We start from the raw sequence: 20,412 nt of genomic DNA on the forward strand, positions 1-20,412 counted from the left end.
ATATCTGATTAATAGAAATATGTGTTAATAATGCAATTAATCTGAGTATTTAATGGATGTGTTTTTCTGGTGTTTTATACTCTTCGACGGCTTTGAGGCCAAGGCGCTAGAATGAATAAAATTTCCTGCAGATTTTGCTGGTTTCTCTGTGGCTTTATTTATCTGTGGTTGCAAATACTGGATTTTTGTTTGGTGTAGTTTAGTGTTGTTTGAAGGAATGGTGATAATGCAGTACAGACTATTATTATATTTTAGAGCAGTGTGTGCTATGTATCTTCAGTAATGGCAGTAACATAGGGTTGTCACATGACCATTTTATGCAGGATGGTCCCTCTCTGGGCAGTCATTTCCCATCAAAGAAAATCAAAATGGCAAACATTCAGAAATTTTTAGGACAAAATATGAAGCTTCCTTAAATAGTCATATAAAATCATTATTTTGTATCTGAAACGCCTAACTGTTTTTGGAAACAGCATAAACAAATCAAATTAGTTACTTAATGTATATAAGAATGATGGAGCTTTTCTCCCAGGCCTCTGCTGAAAAGGGGGTTATTATGACCCAGTCAGACTTTAACAGTAAACAAATGGAAATAAATAAATAATAAATAAAATCTACACAAATTGACTTTTACTTTGTCAATAAACTACAGTCCAGTCCTTTGCACTAGTGGAAGGTATGGTATGTCCTGCAAAACCTTATATTTACATAAAAAAGTCCCATGTTGCACACTTGGAAAAGTGGTAACCCTGCGGTGACACTGTGTACAATTGTGCAAGTACAGTTTCCCACTTTGCACACTTGGAAAAGTGGTAACCCTGCGGTGACACTGTGTACAATTGTGCAAGTACAGTATATGAAGTCAAGTGACTGCACATATATAAGAAAATTATGTAGCTCGTGTTGATTTGCCATGGGGAACAAGGCATTGAAGAGTATGAGGTACTAAACAGGGTAGGATACTAGATCTGTCACGGCTCTGACACTGATCCCATGTGACTATTTTGGAATGGCAACCATAGTTTGAATGGCATCATGTAGGACTAATGGTTGTCATATTGGGAATCAGCTACTTATCATGCATTATAAACAGAATGATGGCAAAGAGCCTAAATAAAACATGGAGCAATATTGAAGACAATTTCTACCACTGTTTGAAACTTGCATCATTCAGGTGCTTTCTACTGAGCTAGTGACAGTTATGCCATAATGTTATTGCACTTAGCTAGTATTTAGAAGTCAGTAAAATAAAATGCAAAATGAAATGAGCAGAAAACTGTGTTTAGTAATGTTTTAGCTTTGCATTTCTTATTAGTTTTCCTGCAAGGGAGTGGCAAGTCAGATCATACATTTCCTGAAAGGCTACTTTTGCCTGTGGATAAAAAGCATAGGCAAAACTAATGAATGACTATTACAACTGCAATCTGAGATGGAATCTGGGTAACACCTTTGAAATTTCCAGTAGGCACTCCTCCCCCAACCCCACAGTCAAATCTATGACATGCTGAGAAAGTCAGACTGAAAATGAAAACAAAGGGCAGAATCATAACAAAAATCCCTGGGACTGCCCCTTTAAGAAAAAGCAAATAACATTACATTTACTGTTTCCTGACAGATTAAAGATTTTCCTTTCAGACAAAAAGAAACTATTCAAAGATCTACACTATACCCTGCATTCTCATATCTAAAAAACTAATAAAATATTAGATCAAACAGAAGATATGGATTAGTCCATATATCCTTGAAGAGATAAGCAGAGAAAATGGGTGGACTGTAAATGAAAAGAAGAAGAAGAAATTAAGAGAAAACTGAATGGTTTCTTAATTTATATAATTTATATGTAAAGACAATAACAAAGTGCTAAAGAATGTTTTTCTCCTTGCATAAATATGTTTCCATATTTATCTTTTTAAACAATACTGGAAACAATCTCATATTCAGCTATAACATAAACAGAAGTTAGAAAATCAACAAGATGTCTGCTATTACAAGGTAACCTAAACTTTTTATGTTATACTTTCCTATTTTATAAACAGCCAATGTGTAAACTTTTTATGTTATACTTTCCTATTTTATAAACAGCCAATGCTTTCATGATATCTTATGACAAATATTATTAGGTCTTTTTTAGTCTCAGTCTTCGCTTAAAAGAAGCATATAGCTCCTATACACAAATCTACACTGATGTGTTGCATTTGCAGTTGGTTACCATTGAGCTAAAGCATGCTTTGTGTCTGTGTTTCAGTTGTAGTTGCACTGAGCTTGATTACATTAGTTTACATATCTGATTCTCTAAGCTGTTTCTTCTTCTTCTTTCGACTTTTCCCAGTTAGGGGTCACCACATCAGATCAATTCCCTTAAATGGCAATTTATTTACTAAAAAGGGGCTTCTGCTGCAAGTAGCATTTCATGTTATAAGCATTAACAGTGATAAGCTGCAGCTTTTTTAAGTGCCTTAGAGGATAAACAGACAAACATATTTTATGAATGTAGATGTGACCCTACCTGACTATAATTTAGTGTAACACTTGAAGAGTTGTTCTACCATTACTAATAATATAACCTGAAAACTGTTTACCTTATTAGTGCATGGGCTTTGATAGTGTGTAGCTGTTGTGCCTTATCAGATGAATTATGATGTGTTTGCTTTTGGGGAGGGGGATAATTCCATTTTCTGCGGATATGTTTCATGATATAGTTTGTAAGTGAAGGGGCTGTGATGCTTGGAATAGATTTAAAATAATCTCTCCTTATAGAATTGTTGTTTGTGTTGGTTAGTCTTGATAATGAGATGAAGCTGTGTCAGTGAATTAGAGAAACATGTCTGTCAATAAGATATATTTGTAGGGAATAGAAGTAAGACCTTTTCCTCTGGTGCTTGAGCTTTCTCATTTTACTAGAACACTTGAAGATTCTCTGGTAAACAGCTCGAGGTTTGTTAAGTTTTCTGCCCATGCAGAGAATCAGGGCTGTTAGTCTATGAATTTGATTGGTGGACAGCTTTAGAAGGTTAAATTAAATAGTACGCAGAACCTATGAATCATACATCAGCTCAGATGTCACTATATTCTCAGTTAAACAAAGTCAATTATACAATTCCTCCCTATTAATATTCTAAAACATGCACGCTGATTGGCCAGCCCAACCAGCGTCCCCATTGTAAATCCTACAATATACCAACAGAAAAAGGTCCGGTCGCCCGGACTTTTTTCCATTGGTATAAACTGCCCCAAAATTTATTTTTTTACAATTAAAAAAAAGAGAGATAGAGAAAACAGAGCAATGGAGACTTTCTTTTCTCCATTGCTTCTGTTTCAAAGCCTTGATGTACTGGGTATGCGTGGGAACGCAAGTCCTATACGCATGCGCACTACATCAAAAAGCAGAATCAGTATACCACAACCATCGGAAGAACAGCAATCTGCCATTATACAAAGACATTATTTAAGAAAAGTAAGTATTTTTTTTCTTAAATAATGTCATTGTATAATAGCAATAACCGACTCCGCGGTTGTGGTATATTGAAGATTTACCCACGGTAGGCTTTGTTTAATCACTCTGGCTTTGCCCTCATGATTAAACCACACCGACTGTGGGTAAATCTTCAATATACCACAACCATGTCATCGGTCATTGCTTAATTATACAATGACTGCCTATTAGTATTCCAAAACGTGCACTCTGATTGGCCAGCCCAACCAGCGTGCCCATTGTAAATCTGACTTATACTAATGGAAAAAGGTCTGGTCACCCAGACTTTTTCCATTAGTATAAGTCTTGATTTTTTTTGTGTTAGGTAGTAACAGAGAAAGGAAGAGCTCCGTTGCTGTAATCTCGCTATGTTAAACAAGTTTAACATAGCGAGATATCTTAAAAAAAAGCAATGGAGATCTTCCTTTCTCCGTTGCTTTTTTTAAAAATATCTGAGACACCTTTAAAAAAGGGAACGGAGATTTTCCTTTCTCTATTGCTTTTTTAAAAGATATCTCACTATGTTAAACTAATTTAACATAGCGAGACAGCTTTAAAAAAGGGAACGGAGATTTTCCTTTCTCTATTGCTTTTTTAAAAGATATCTCACTATGTTAAACTAATTTAACATAGCGAGACAGCTTTAAAAAAGGGAACGGAGATTTTCCTTTCTCTATTGCTTTTTTAAAAGATATCTCACTATGTTAAACTCATTTAACATAGCGAGACAGCTTTAAAAAAGCAACAGAGAACTTCCTTTCTTCGTTGCTTCCTCTACACACAGCTCTGATGTACTGTGTAAGCATGTGCATGTTCAGTACATCAGAACTGCCCCAGGATACCAGACAGCTGCAGAAGGGCAGCACGGAGGCATTATGCAATGCCATTATTTAAGAAAAGTAAGTATTTTTTTTCTTACATAATGTCATTGTATAATAACAATAACCCACTTCTGGGTGTGGGTAATGCTGGATTTACCCACGGTTGTCTTTGTTTGGTCACTCGGGCTTAGCCTTGTGACCAAACCACACCAACTGTGGTAAATAGCATTACCACACCCAGGTGGGTTATTGCTTAATAAAACCATAAGACTGGGAATGGGGAATAAAATAAGGCTCTTCAATTCTGATTTTTGGCTAACTTAAATTAAAATCTAAGTTATATTGTACTGTCAAAATATTGTAGCATAATAATACAATTCACTATACTGTAGTAGGTTACCAAAAGTTTATTTATTTCTCTTTCTAGATGATTAGTTTTGCTATATTTTTTTTAATGAAAAGGCATATAGACAAACCATTTCTGTTCTGTAAAATAGTATAGCTTGTTACAGAAGACAAACAAAGCTATGCAAAGCATGAAAACCAAAGATTTGGTGAATGTTATATTTACATTAAGATCTGTCAGAAGTGTTGCTCTTTGTCATTTAACAAGGAAAACAAAATAATGGTGCATGTACTGTGATATAAACGAGTACATTTCTTGAAGACTTTATTTGAATGTACATATTAAGATGTTATGAGTATGTTATCATTGCACTTGAAGTTATCATATACAAAACAAAGAAAGAAGCAACCTTATGTTTAATGGGGTTGATATAAAATATGTTAGCTTGTTATAGCAAACTGCTGAGTACAAATAGAAATACATCTTTATATAAATGTTAAATTGTATCTATTTATCTATTATCATTACACTTTGAATGAAAATAGATGATTTTGGAAGGAAAGTTATCTTTTTCTGAGGCACATAATCGGAATCTTTCACTGCTGTACAGCAGTTTCTCACCTTTTCAAGATGGCAGTAGATGATATTAAAGATTATATATAGTTATGGAACAATAACAAGATTTGTTTATCTCTTAGTGTTTTAATGAGCATATAAAAATGAGAAATATATAAGTTGAATAATAACTTTGGACATATAATACTTTTCTTATTTTTCACACATATGTACCAGTTTTAAAGGATACAGACTTGTGTTAACTTTGCTATTAATGACAATTTTGTTTAACTGAAGCAGAATGGATTGGGATTTTTAGAGTAGTAGATGGGTGGGTTTGCTTGGATGGTTAGACTATTCAAGCAGGGAGTGTTAGACTCCATGAAGAGTTTGAATTATTTTAAAAGTAAGTGTTTTAGTTACATTAAAAGTTTTCTTTTTTGTGGGTATCTACAATAACAATTATCATGTACCTTATTAAACTTTTAAGTATTACTGTCAGCATGACTATTTATAAGCAGTTCTTTAACAAAGGAGAGATATTATAGTGGGTCCATATATTAATTTTATGAGAGTTACAGCTACACTTTTGACCTGTATGGCAAATGACATTTAGTAACTGTATTTCCATAAATGTTAATGGATAGAATAACAGTTGCAAGAAGGTTAGTCTAAACAAATATTGAAGTTATTCGACTCTCAAGTTTTTTTTTTTTACAAGAAACACACCTATTGACAGCAGATAAAGACAGACTTAATACCAAGTATTACTATATTATTATCTAGTTCCCAATATAATCATAAAGAGAGGAGTTGCTATATTATGGAAAAATTCTTTGGCCATGCCTAAAATCATGGATACATATAAGGATGATAAAGGTATGCGTTGTTCTGTAATCCTAGATTATAATAAGAGAATATTAACCCTTATTAACTTATACTGAATTCCTAGAATATGAATTAAAACTGTTGAACAACTTCTAGAACAAATAATTAAAATTTCAAAAGGCAGCATCGTACTAGCAGGAGATTTTAATTGTATAGTGTCACCACAGGCTACTAATACAACAGGTGAAAGAACAATACAGGCATCAGCAAAGGCACTGTTAAATTTCACCAAGGTATTTCACTTTAGGGACATAAATGAATTCTCAGATCCAGAATCACTTTTCTTTACTCATTGTTCAGATAGACATAGAACACAATCCAGAACTGATAGAGTATATGACTCCAATAAGTTGATAAATAAACTAGGCAAAGTTAAAGTGGTATCTTGCCCACTTTCAGATCACAATGCAATCACTTTTGAGCCATTTTTGAAATCTAACAATACCATTAAGACCATGATGATACCAGCATATATAACTGGCTTAAAGGATTTTAAGGATTTTTTTATTAAAGAAATTATTTATTTTATAGAAATTAACAATACAGTAGGTATTTCAGAAATCTATCTATGGGATGCACTAAACACATATATATTTTTGGTAGAGTTACCAACTGAGTATCAATAAAGAAAAACAATAGGGTAAAGAACTGTATGAGATACAAGAAAAAACTTGACAAATTAAAACTGGAAAATCATATGGGTAACAATAATAACACAGAAGAGAGTAATAATCTACGTAATAAGTTTTTGGAAATTTTAAACCATAAAACTAAGATTAATCAAGAAAGGTTTAAGACAATTAATTTCTCTGTTAACCCAAAATATATACATAAGTTAGCTACAAAAACAAAACTACTTAGTAAGTCTAACCATATAAAGGAGATTTGTTCACATAAGAGAAAATGAGAAGTGACAGAAATAGAAGATATTTTAAAAGAATTTAGAAATTATTATAATACAATCAATATAATGTATTCAGAAGGGATAATCAAAACTTTTATAAAAAAAATATAAAAAATAAATTATCTGATTACCAAGTGAAATTAATGATAGACCTGTCTCAATTTCTGAAACTCAAACTCAAATTAACAAATTAAATGGTAATGATGGAATTATACCAGAACTCTACATGTTGCTACCTAAAGAAGTTACTTTTAAAAAAACAAACAGGCACTTAAGTGGATCACACCATAAGCTCCATACCTCATGAGGAAACCAAGCCAGTCAATGTACTTAAAACCAAAAGAAGCCTTGAACATATTACACAAAGTTTTTTATAAAGATTTAATAAAAGTCCCTCCCTCCTGGAAATGAAGTATTATCTCCTCAGTTTTAAAAGCTAACAAAGATCCAACTGAATGCTCCTCATACAGACCAATTTCAGTTTTAAATATAGATATAAGTCATTCATGGCAATTCATGCTAATAAATTAAAACATATTCTACCTTCCATGATTAATGAGGATCAAAATGTTTTTTATTCTAACTAGAAACACTTATGACAATATCAAAATAATAATCACAGCAATTGACTATGTAAACAAAAGGCAATCTAATATTAATGAGCATAGACATTAATAATGTTTTTGACTCTGAAAACTGGAAATCTATTTTGTTATTCTTAAAGGAATGTAATTTTTCAAGTAGTTTTATACATCTTACAAATCTTCTTTATGAAAATTGTTTTACATACATTAAAATAGGTAATTTTACTTCTGATTCAATACAGATTCTGAAGGGAACCAAACAAGGATGTCCTCTTTCACCCCTGTTTTTCTTTCTAATTATGGAACCTTTTGCTAATTTTATTAGATCAAATTTAGACATAAAAGGCATTAGCCTAAATGCAAATTTGGTTTCTAAAATCCAGTTATTTGCTGATGACATTCTTCTGACATGAAGTGACAATGACAGTTCCCATTCTGCTGTTTTAAGGCAATGGATGTGTTCCAAGAATCTGGTCTCTCTTTTAATGATAACAAAACAAAAGTTCTACCCATAAATGCTAATATTTATAGGATAAATTATACATTTACTAATTATATTGTCAAAGAGAGAAAGGTGAACTATTTAATGATAATTATAACAGATAACATTAATAATATAATAAATTATGATTATACTAACATCATAATTCAAATAAAAATCTAATAAATAAATGGAACAAATTTCTCTTCACAATAGAAGAGAGACTGTCTATAATCGAAATGATTATTTTACCTAAGATCTTATATGTTATTCAATCATTATCTTTACCCCCCCTAAAATTTGTATTAAGAAATTTAATACACTGATTTTAAAATGTCTTTGCTTCTCCAACCAACCAAGAATTGTCTTAAACTGTTATATAAAAGACTGGACAGTAGGAGGGATTGGACTGCCAAATTTAGAATTATATTCTTTATCATGAATTATAAAAGCATTATCTCTTTGGGTAAATAATACAGCTAGGTGGAAAGAGTTTCTAGAATGCCTTTTTATAAACTTTAAACATAACATAAACTCTAATCCCAATCATATACTAAACAATAGTTTACATTGGTTGCTAAAAGATTACTTTTCAGAAGGGAGTCACCAGGCAACTGACTCATATTTTACTTCTAGTATATTGAATACCTTTAGAAACATAATTTATAGAAATCCAACACATAAGGCATGAAGATTTCTGCTTTTCCTTGTAGCATACACACAAAATAATATTTTCACTTCAAAGTTAAGAAAAAAAATTTGATATAGGTTTCAATTAATGAATAATTAAAAACTGCATTCAGTTTACCATATCATAAGTAGTTTAAGCCAAACATATATGGTTGGATGTACAGTCTTGCAGATAATTTGTAGAAAGTAAAATTAAGTTAATGCAACCAAGAGTACGAGATCTTACTCCCAAATTAATTGAATTTTGGGACAAGATCTCAAAATTAATTGAATTTTTAATATTATTAGTACAACAAAACACATTGGGAGAGGATCTCTTATCCAAATTATGTAGAGTGGTAAAGAAAGAAACAAAACATTGTAATGGCAGTTATTGGAATTATTTTCCTCACATTAATAACAGACCTCCAGATAAAGAGGATAAAAATATATGTATTCTTAATATTTTCTAAACAGACAACTTCCTGTCTTGGATAGAAACTTTTTATGTGGAAATTCTTGCATAGATCTTAAAGCAGATTGGCAACGTATGTTTTTGATTGTGTTCCACCTACACCTTATTGGAATAACCTTAATATTTTTTACTGGCTTTATTTGGAGACAAATTTGTTTTATCTAAGTAATTAATTCTTTTTAATATCCCTATTCCTGTTTACATTAAAATAATGAAATATCTTATTTTTATGGTCCATTTTATCAATTGCAAGGACATTTAAATCCAAGAATTGAAAGAATGAAGCTACACCCTCCTTCAAAGAATTCACAAATATTGCAATAGAAGTATGTCATCTGAAAATTATCTGCATTAAATCAAAATCTACTAGAATTACCTCCTACTATAATATGTGGACAAAATTCAAAGAATTGTTTGATAAACAAAAGTAGCTACACTCGCATCAGTTGTAATGTATAGGAATTTTTTGAGAATTTTCATTATTAGTTGATACTAGTTGTTCTTGGCTATTCGTGTTCATATTGTTCTCTTTTTATGTTTACACATTTCTAAATACAGTTATTATCATGATCAATTTGTTTATTTAAAATCTATAGACAACTTAAAAAAAGAAAAATATAACATACTGTGCAATCCTGTTTCTAAGAGAATTATTCAGTGCATTATGAAAAAGTGAAGAAGGCTTTGGTTTGTAGCACTGCAGTGACTGTGCTGGAGAAAAAAAACATAGAAATGCAGCAGTTAAGCTACATGGTTAATTCAAATTAGCCTTGGGAATCTCCCTGGATCTTTTACCTAGAATGAAATAGTGTGGCAGAGTGACTATAATAAACTCTACATCACTATTTGTGGACTATGATAATAAAAATGCATTTCATCTTTTGATGATGTCGACCCATTACTGTCTCTGTCAGGAAGGCTGTTAGTACTATAGCAGGCTAGTACTGCAGAGCTGAGTGTGTGTGTGTGTGTGTGTGTGTGTGTGTGTGTGTGTGTGTGTGTGTGTGTGTAATAATTTAATAATTTGTTTAAATAACAGTTACTGTGGAGAAGAGACACTGAAAGACAATGTAGCTCACAGAGTGGTTGGTGCAAAACACACCTGGAGTATTAGGCCAAAGACTCAACTTGATAAATAATCAATCTGGAGTACTAGTCTTATGTTTGGATGTTAGAAAACCATATACCAAGGCAGTGGTTCATATTCCCTTTATGATGTTGAGGTCTGGTTATATTTAAATTGTAAAACAAAAATAACCACTCCATGGCTCTCTATACCACACAAATGTTTGCAAAGCAGCCAAATTAGCAAATAATCCACCAAGGGTTAATTAATCCAAATACAATAAAATTCATCATTAAGCTCTTGTCCCTGTACATTCAATATGGGACTTCTTCAGATCAAATCAATATATTTTAGCTCATCTTTTATATACTAACTCAATCAATTAACTAAATTAACTAACTGAAATCTTCTTCCTTAAAGAAACATAAAACCTCAAACTATTAAAAACACAAGTTGTATGTGTATATATTTATAAACATTCTAAATACCAAATTGTAAAAAAAAAAAGTTAATTTCACAACTTTGTTACAATCCTCATCTTTTCATATTACATTAATATTACCACTACTATAAAAATACTATTCCTAAAATAAAAATATTTTAAAAACAGATGCCTTAACTCATCAGTTACAACATATGGTTGCCCAGGTAAAATTACCCTACCATTACCTACATCAATTAAATAACCACAAAATAAATAAAATATGCTTTCTTTACATTTTTACAAATCTTTCAACATGCCTTTCCTGACCAAGAGCTTATCTGAAGAATCCTACTTTGTTTTGTGATTTTCTATGGAGTTGACTGGTAAGAGAAGTTTTATATGAATTTATATTTTATTTTTATCACTGTTTTTCACTGTTTGTAGGAAGGAAGGGATAGCTTGTAGACAAAAAGATGTAGTTTGATTTATATTTTCTTGTTTTACATTTACTTTTCACTGTTGGTTGTTAGAAAGGGATGGGTTTTAGACAGGCAAGCTTTAGCCATCCAAAGGGGCCTATTCAGCTATAAATTCACACAGACTGCATAGAGAACAATCCAGAGCTTATCTAACCAATCCTATCTTGGTTTGTGATTTATTGATCTTTAGTGTTAAAAAAGTGTGACTGGGAGAGATAGTGAAGGAAGGTAAAGGAATTACAGCTTTTGTCTGACTTTCAGAACTTGTGCAGTCAGAACAACTTTACTGTACTTACTTTAATATTTAGTTGTATATTGCTTGTGTGATTTTGTCATGTGAGTTGATTTAAGTTGTCTTTGAATTATGCAATTACTGATTTTGATTAGTCTTTTCTTTTATAATATTTTATTAATTTGCTGATTTTGGATTCCTTAAATGAGTATGCAATTAATAATTTGCTAAAGTGTAAATACCTTGTACAGTGTAATAAATACTATGCATATTTAAAGGTAACACCTGATAACACTGGTGATCTATGTCCCTCATGTGAAAAGTTGGATGATTCGCTTACCATTATTAGAAGTAATTCTAGACTTACTGATAATGATTGTACTTGTGCAATTGGCATGGATTGGAGAACTGTTGTTACAAATATTAATGACTGGACTGGTGAGGTAAATCATGTTAAGCAAAGAGCAAATAGAATACATTTAGGAAATGATGTGTCTATTGTCTGTAAAGATCATTCAGCCTCTATAAAACAAGACAATGCCCTTGACAACTTTGGAATTCTGGATGCAAGTATTCAGCAGTCTGAGGATTCAGAGTCTTTAGAAGAAAACAAAAAAAGAAAGAAAAGAAAAAGAAACAACTGATTGTCTGCAAGGCAAAGAGAGTATGTACTAAAAAGCACACTGCTTTGTTATATAACATGCAGATTACAGGGAATGATAACATTTTTCTATCAGACAACCTTCAGTCTACAGAAAAAGGCATCATTTCACCAAAAGAAAAGGTAGAAAAAAGAGGCAAGGGGGCAGGTGAAAAGAAAGAAATGAAAACTGAACGTGGAGGGATTGAAGAACATTACTGTAAGAAAAAAAGAGGAAGACAGATGTTGACTATGTGGATCAAGCTGTGGATTTACAACACCAACTGGATAAGAATTTAATACTCAATGAAAACAGTGGGATTAATAAGACTAATGGTGATGAAGATAATTCCTTTGTAACAATTGATAGAGCAGAGATTACTGTATTAGAAGTTGGAGATTCTTCAGATCTGGTCAGAAAAGTTATTCTTGTAAATGGAGATTCAATTATTAGAGGAGCTGATACTTATATTTACAGAGAAGTTAATGAACACCGACTAGTGTTATACATGTCAGGAGCAAAATAGAAGATATGAGACGAGCCTTGGAATGCCTTAATGTAAGGAAGTATGGATCTGTTTTTATTCTTGTCAGTACAAATTATCTCACCCGCAAGGACTCTATGACTGTTAGTAGGGAACCTACAGCCCTCTTAAATAGTATAGCTTGTTGTTAGGACATATTTTTCACAAATCACATGTAGAAAGGATAGATGGAAAAAATGTCCTGTTTTAAAAAGTGGAAATGTATAGAGCATCCAAGCCTCATTTTGGGCACACATGTTCAGCCAGGATGGTGTGCATTTGTGAAGATCAGGGAAAATAATTTTTGCAGCAGATATTTTCCAATATTTAACAAACACTAGGCAGGATTTTTGCCAGATCAAAAATAGACCAGTTCACAGATAGCAACATTTGATGCATCCCTCATGGTTGTTAATGCTAGGAGCAGTAATAAAGCTTTTTGTATTGGAAAATTTGCTATGTTCCCACAAGATTGATGTTGTTGTTTATGAAACATTGTTAAAGAACAATGAATGGAAACCAGTTCTGTGAGAGTATAAATGTTTTCACTGTAACAGACATTCTAACAATAAATCAAGTGGAGGTGTTATGATAGAGATTAAAGATAGTTATGAGACCTGTGATTATTACATGTTCGGTGATAATACCAATACTATAGACTGTGTAACTGTGACAATAAATACTACATATAACAATTGTTGGAGTATATAGACCTCCAAAGTCAAGTACAGATGACCTAGAGGAATTTGTACATTTCTTGCATGAAACACAGGAGGAAAGAATAATATTATCTGGGGACTTAAAATTTACCAGAAACAGACTGGAATAATATTGTTTCAATGACATTAGTAAGGGAATTATTCACAACATATATTCAGGAACAGCAGTTGCTTAAGATTGTGAAAAAAAACCTACCTGGGAATGGAACATACTAGACATTGGTTATGTTTCTAAATAAATTACTATTAAGTTTTGCCACCATTGATGTGTAGTGACCACAAAGTTATAAGGGTTAATTTGTTTCTAGATAATTCTGCCAAACTGAAATCTAAACCAATGTACAGAAGGCTAATTACAGATTATAAGGATGCAAAACAGTCACTATGCATAACTAATTGGAGTGAGGTGTTCAGTGGAAAAACTGCAGATGGAATGTGGAAAGTTTTGAAAGAGAAATTGTTTGAGTGCAAAAAATCAAAAAAGGTCACATCAGGATCTAGGCATACAACATCAGGGGGATATATTTCCATAAGAACAAGATACCTGATTAAGGTGAGAGACAAAAAATAAAAGACATGGGAGAGAGGTTGAACTACAACTTTGAAAATGGAAACAAACAAGCTAGACAAACAGATTAAACATAGCGAGAGACAAAATCAAGAAAATTTTGAAGGAAAATTTAGTTAAAGATATTGAACATAATAGGAAATCTTTTTATACATACATAACGTGGAAGGAGTAAAGACATACAAATTGATAAACTGTGCAGATTCTAAAATTTATTCTCAGACATAAAAGATTATAGATATATATTTACAAAATGTTATTCAAAATAGTTTGGCTCCACAAAGAGGGTGATAAGTTGCCCTAGCGACATCCAGGTAACCCCAGATACTGGAATCAAATTAGATTATGTTAAAAAAGAACTGTGCAAACTGGATCCAAGCAAAGCACAGAGAGGAGATGGAATTAGTAATAATCATCTGAGAACACTTCAAGAACTTACTTTACCATTATATCTATTGTTCACTAGGTCATATACATATGGGGGGGGTTCCTTAAGATTGGAGACATGGGCGTATTAAACCTTTCTTTAAGGAAAAGGGGAGTAGGACAAACCCAGAGCATATAGACCCTTAAGTCTACTTTCATGTTGTGGATAAATAATGGAGAAGGTAATACTGGATAAGTTATTGTCAGAATTGGATAGGTTGGGGCTTAAAACCATATGTCAGCATGCATATGTTGAAAATAGATCTGTTACCACCTGTAACATGATGTTCTATACAATATAATAACAGCAGTGAATGAAAAATTGTGCTGTGATGTAATGGATGTAGGACATTTGAACGAAAGTTCAATAGTCAGAATCCACAATAACCAAACACACTTTACCGAAAGTGCTTTCACCAAAAAAGCGCTTTCGTTAAAGTGCATTAAAAAAAAAAACAATAAATTTTCTTCTATGCTATGCAGGGGGGCTGAACCCCCCCCCCCCATGTGGGGGGCTGTGCCCCCCACATCCCCCTACTTTAATATTCTCATCCAAGGTCGCACTACAGTGGGGAAAAGGGAATTTTCCCTTATCTGCACCATAGTGCGACCGGCACAATGAGCATACTTATCCGAAAGTGCTGCTTCAGTGAACAGCACTTTCGGTTAAGTATGTTCGGTGATTTCTGCTTCGGCAGAAAGTGCTGTCGGGAATTTGTACAGATCCTGATGTAATTTATATATATTTAATTCCAGCATTTGACAGAGTCACGCACAAAACACTGATCAATAAATTAGAACAAGTAGGTATTGATGTACTCTTTATAAGATGGTTAGCTGCATGGATTATGTGATGTTGATGTGGACTAGTCACACCACTGCCACTCAATATATGTGTCAAATAGACATGCACAGTATTTTCAGATGAAGACCTCTCTGCAACAAGCACAATTTCCCTTAAAGCCACACAGGGCACACAGTCAGCCCAGGGTCTGGATTTCTTTATATCTGTCTCCCTCCAGGGCCCCACTTAAGGCTCCCCACTAGCACAACTATAGGGTTAGGTCCTCAGCTGAGTGTCCAAGCCAAGTCTTCCAGTATCCTCTATGTGAAACCTGTGCTTTATGTCCATGCTCCCAGTAACTGACATAGACACTCTTTGAGATTTGTGCGCATGCACCTGGGAAAGGCAGGCCCAGATCACTATCAATGCCGCCTTTGTGCCCAGACTATAAGGTAGTTATACTGCCACCAGACACTGCAAAGCCAGTTACTCTAAGGCCCTTAAAAGGGTATCCATTTATACTGAGTGAAATATTAATATAAATACAAATGATGGTAGTTGACCAAGAGAGCTAGGCCTTCAGGAGTGGCCCTCATGGTGTCACCAATATATATGAGTACTCAAAGAATTGGTAAATATTTTCTAAAAGGACCAGCCACAGTAAAAGTTTTAAATAAATTTAATAATAAATAATAAAAAATATGAAAATATTGTTTATATAATCACAGCAAACCACAGAGTTCAAATCTCAGGAAATATTAAAAATAATACTGAAGAACAGTCTCAGACAAATAAAGAAAAACAATATCTAAGCTAAGCTTCACTATATTTCCTGATCAACTCTAAAATAATAACTGTTCCCTAATAACTTACTTGAGCAAGGCACGATGATGTGGGTGAGTGATCCTTCTAGTCAGGCTTCCAAGGACAGAATACTGAATATTGAGAGATTGCTCTCTGTAATATCTAAATATTATTTCTGGTTTCCAGAATGATATCATAAACATCTGGTCACCTGACCCTGGTTCCTATACTTTTCCCCATTTCTAGCAGTTGCCAGAATTAATACCTATGTGTGACATTACATCCTTCAAGCTTAGCTAAACTATTATCAAAGCATCTGGAAGCCATAAAGGAATAAAGCCTTTCCACTCTTCCTGCAGAAGCTAGCAAACTATTCTCTAGCACAGACATTGCATCTCTTGCACCATTCAAAGGTATAACATCCTGGAATAACATTTATATGACTTAACCCTTGAAGTATTTTAATTTCAAGTATATATTCTCTAGAAGTTAGCTGCTTAACCTCTTCCTTGCCAGTATATTATTTTGCAATGTATACAGTTAAACAGTCACAATAGGGCAGACAAACATGCATAACACAGACAAACTTCACAAATACATTTTGATTTTCAAATGCCATACAATTCTTATACATTTATAACATAGGTATCTGTACAAATCAGTTAGATATTCAATTGACATATAGTTCTAATGCATTTGGAGCACAAACATCTGTATATATCAGTTTAACAGTCAAATGACATAATTCTTTACAAAACTCCAGCTAGCTATGCTGGCACTATATGGCCTCATAATTTACAAATAGGACATGGCAAGTATTATACAGCAACTGGACAGATGAAATACTTGGTTGTAGTCAGGATGTCCCACAGGGCTCTGTCCTAGGCTGTTACTTGTTTAGATTGTATCTTTCACACCTAACTTTTTCATCTGAAGTGTTCTGCTGTCTATATACATATGAGCTGAAACTGGGTAAACTGATTACACGTGCTACAGATAAGGCATATCAGCAAAATAACTTGACTAAATTGACCATTTGGACACGAGAATAATATGCTGATAAATACATCAAAATCTAAGCATATGAGATTTGGGAGACATACATTGAAAGGTGAATATTTATTACAGCACACAGTGGTTGGAACTGAATATTCATTTAAGGACCTGGGTATACGGGTAGATCCAGCTATGAGTTTTTCTAATCATATCAACCAATTGATTAATGGTAGTTATAAAACAATAGGTTGTATAAAAAGATTTATAAAGTCTTGGAAATCAGAAATGATGAAGACATTGTTTATTAGTTATATTAGACTGAAACTTGATTATAGAATAACAATATGAAAACCTTACAGGAAAACAAGCATGAGTAAACTGGAAAGAGTACAGTGGAAATATAAAAAGGGCATCCATGGATGTGAACGTTTAAGTTATTATGATACACTAAAATATCTGAACTTGTACAGTGTCTGTTATAAATATCTAAGAGGAGATCTTATTCAGGTATATAGGGCATTTAGAGACAACTACCTCTGGGAAAGTTTGGTGTTATCAAAAATAGCAGAGAATCATCAGGTGACCTATGTAAAAGGTTCTGTAGGAATGAGATGTGTACTGATTGGTTCTCTAAGACAGCAGCTGATGCATGGAACAGACTATCAAATTACGTTAAAGCAATTACCAGTTTAGATATTTTTAAGAACAGCCTGGACACTTAATATGAGTACAAGTGTTTTGGTATATTGGCAAGCTAGAACAGGCTTGAAATATTTGCATGTGTGTATGTATGGGCAACTGTTCTTTTTCCTGCTGTAATATTCTAACACTGTTCTTCCAGGAAAAATCACGTTTTTTTAATCACTGAATTTTGTCAAATTAATTTATCCTGTGATTACTAAATTTGACATGACTTATTTCTGCAGATACAATTATGAAATATACAATTCAAGAGGTGAAGGACTGAGATGCAGAAGGTGACAGTACAGGAATGAATCACTCTGCTACAGCAGATGCATGTATTTTGAATTTGTCACTGCATTGTTTCTCAAAAAATTCAACATAAATCCCTATAGAAAAATTCACTAGAAAAAAATGTTTCTATAATAAAAATGAAAATGCAAATGATAGATGAAAATAGGATATATGAAGGTAGAAACTGATAGGTTAAGAGACGTATCTGAGGGTAGAAATGTGCCATGTTTGTATTGTCTTTGATGCTGTATGTATTCCAAGCCCTTCCATTGTATAAGTTAGTTTTCTGAAAATAGTTAGAAACATGTTCTCCAATTATGTTTGGAAAGATAGGAAGTATAAAGTATCCTGGGATAAGTTAACATTTTCAAAAGAACTGAGAGTTTGAAATGCTCCTGATCCATAATTATACAGTGATGCAGTACTGCCGTGACATTTCCTCCTGTCCTATTGCACACTTCACACTTGCTTCTATGGTCTGTATCCTACACGTACCCTTTCATCACACTTTGAGCTTTACTGTTTAAAACTAGTTACAGCTAGCTGCTGAATAGCTACAGTAAACGTAGTTATCCTAATACTGTTAAGGTTTTATATATATATATATATATATATATATATATATATATATATATATATATATGGGTTCACTTCAATTCACTGAACTTTCAATTCACTGACTTTCATTTCACTGACACCATTTCACTGAAATTCATTTCACTGAAACTTCATTTCACTGAAAGTTCATTTCACTGACAACTATTATTAGCAATAAAATGGAATATTCCCCCTTCCCCACTGTAGTGCAACCCTGGAGTTAGAATATATAGTTAGGGGGGTGTGGGGGGCACAGCCCCCCACTTACTTTTGTTTTACTAAGCAATATTATATCAAAACGTAAGAATATCATATGAAATGAAGTGGGGGGCTGTTGTAAACAAGCTCGTAGCTTTTGGATTACGGAGGTGGATCAACAGGACTATTAGTAACTCTATATTTGGTCTATTTGCAGTACGCATCTGTTTCTATACGCCCACCTGTTCAGTTCGTTGGCTTTGTGGATTCTGTACATATATATATATATATATATATATATATATATATGGATGGATTCCTATTACAAGAACAAAAGTTCACTACTTCGAACTTGTAATAGGAAGCCTCACTTCTGCGAAAGTTCACTTTAACGAAAGTGAACTTTTGCATAAGTGCACTTCACTGAAAACATCGCAGCACAGTGGAGGACATAAAAAGCAAGCTATGTCCTCCACTATGTTGCGATAGTCATGGACCTTAGGGTTAGGTCATGGGTTAGGGTAAGGAGATAGTTAGTAAAGCTATCCCCTTACTCTAACCCATGCCCTGACACTAAGCTTCGTGACTATCGTACCATAGTGGAGGACATTGCTATGTCCTTCACTGCACTGCAGCCATCACGGACCTTAGGGTTAGGGCATGGTTCATGGTAAGGAGATAGTCCTATGGGCTATCCTCTTACTATGACCCGTGCCCTAACCCTAAGGTCCATGAGTACTGCACGGAAGTTCAGTACAACACCCGTTCATTGTACTGAACTTCGAGTAAGTGCACTTTCGCTGCAGTGAGTATTCCATGCACTATTTTGAATTAGTTAAAATTTGATATAGTGTGTTGAACCCATACATATATATATATATATATATATATATATATATATAGGTCTACTTGATATGATTGACATTTCACAATGTCGAAACCCATATGGCCGAGACCATATGATCGACATTTGAAATGCCAGACATACAAGTAGACCAAAAAAAAAGAAAAACACTAACTTTAAAGATGCTAGCAGGGGGGCTGCAGCCCCTGCACCCCCTATAACTTTAATATACCAACTCTAGAATCGCACTGCAGTGCGGAAATGGAAATCTTTCCATTCCACACTGTTCAGAGATGCCGGTTCCCCATGGTCGACATTTCAAATGTCGATCATATGGTCTCGGCCATATGGGTTTTGACATTGTGAAATGTCGACCATGTAAAGGGGACCCAGATATATATATATATATATATATATATATATATATATATATATATATATATATATATACACCAGTGTTTCCTTCAACTGCTGTAACTCCAGGCTGAAACTGAAGAAGCTCCAACTGTGTCAGTGTTTTACTCCATTTAACAAGCCAGCAAACAAACAAAAAAAAAACAAATAAATAAATAATACATAAATAAATAAACTAATCATGTATAGGTTATTTTTTTTTAATTTGGAAATATGATGTAAAATGGAAAACAGTGGAAAAACTACTTTTAAAAGAGCAAGAAAGGTCTGACAAATATTCATTTTGATATTATGTCAAGGAAGGTTAACATCACTGTATGTTATCAGACAGGTTATGAGTTTTTTGTTTACTAATGTTGAGTGTGATTTAAAACAGAAAATATGAAGGTACTTCCAGCTTCAGTACCCACTGTCTAAATGTACTTCATAAATAAGTGCTGTCACTGTATATAAACAATGTTTCCTTCAATTAATGTAACCCTTGGGGGAAATGATAAAGGGTGAAGTAAATTAGTGTTCTACCCATA

Source organism: Protopterus annectens, chromosome 8.part0 (genome assembly GCF_019279795.1).
Source record: "Protopterus annectens isolate FY-2018-M chromosome 8.part0, PAN1.0, whole genome shotgun sequence".
Classification (NCBI taxonomy): Eukaryota; Metazoa; Chordata; order Ceratodontiformes; family Protopteridae; genus Protopterus; species Protopterus annectens.